This window comes from Gorilla gorilla, chromosome 12 (assembly GCF_029281585.2).
Source record: "Gorilla gorilla gorilla isolate KB3781 chromosome 12, NHGRI_mGorGor1-v2.1_pri, whole genome shotgun sequence".
Taxonomy (NCBI): domain Eukaryota; kingdom Metazoa; phylum Chordata; class Mammalia; order Primates; family Hominidae; genus Gorilla; species Gorilla gorilla.
The window spans coordinates 97,636,989-97,638,433 of NC_073236.2; positions in this window are offsets into that span (position 1 = coordinate 97,636,989).

A 1,445-nucleotide genomic window follows, 5' to 3' on the forward strand; every position below is an offset into this window, starting at 1 on the left:
GAAGTCCCTGATGTTTTTCCTGCCTTCGGTCATTTTCTTTGCTTAAAGCATTTAGAAACAGTGAATGTTCATGAAGAAAAAAAAAAAAATCTCCAGCGGGAAAATGAGTGTGAGAGTTAGTCAGCAGCTAGACTCACTCATACGTCCATGAGGTTGTAACTTAATCTGAAAACATAGTCTTTCCTGGAAGAGACTTGAGCAGCAATTTATCATTTTATAATTTGTGGTTTAAATTTGAGCCATAAACCAAGCAGCTCTATTGGTTTGAAGCACTTTTGAATCTTCTTAAAACCCCAGGAGGCAAGAGGACAGCTTTAAACTTGAGGCTCCAAACTCTTGGGGTTTAACTGAGAGAACATGAAGGACAACGTTTCTGTGTGCCCTCTCTTTTCTTAGGAAATGTATGGAATGCATGCCTTTGTTTGTTTTAGACTTGGGAAGAAAAAGCAGACTTTGATAGCTGGAGCCACAAGCCGGCCCCTCGTATCTTATGACAGCGGGTTTTCGTACATTACAGGGTCCCCTGGGAAATGAGAAGCTGGAAGCCGAGAGAGGGGGAAATGGGTGGAGAAAGGGGAAGCAAGGGGAAGGGAGGAGTGCCGGAGATAACTCTGCTGACTTCACAATTTTTCCACCGGGGCCTGCCCTGCCTACCTTTGTTGACATCAAAGCTCATTGAGAAGCCTCTGTGTGCTGGCTCAGTCAGCCCTGCCTGCTGCCAGTGGGAAAAGGAATTGGCAACTAGCCCTACAACAAAACTGAGAACATAATTCCTGAAATTAACTTTTCCTTAAAAAATTTTTTTTCCATCTTGATATGGCAGCTCTGGGTCCCGTCCGCCACCACTTGCTGGGGTTCAAGCATCCACCAGGGAGAAAAGCAGCTTTTACAGAGATATCTCCAGAAACTCGGGCAGCCTCCCAAGGTGTCTCACTGGTTCTGCAGCAGTGTTGGCTTTCTGTGGGCTGATGGGTGTGGCTTTTGCAATCATGTTGGGGAGCCTGGATTTGGGAAGCCTGGGCTCCTTTATGCAGAGCAATGCAGGGCATCAGATTTTGGCTGGCAGCTGAGCTCTCAAGTCGGCTGCCATTTCGTCTCTCCTCCCTGCTCCCCTGCTGGGTTTCGTTTGTTTCCATTCCCATCTCTCTTTTCTTTGGAGTCCTCTGGCCCCTCTCCAGGGAGAAAGCGGAGGAAATAAGATGACCATCCTGTCTGCTGTCACTTATGACCTTCATATCTGCTTATCACTTGAATCCCAGGACAAAAAGAGTCACAGCACCCTTACTGAGCAAAAGCAACTTGCCATAGATTCTACATCTTAAAACCCAGTTGGACAGCACAGTTAAAATATATGCCTGTGTGGCTGGGCGTGGTGGCTCATGCCTGTAATCCCAGCACTTTGGGAGGCCAAGGCGAGCAGATCACAAGGTCAAGAGATTGAGACC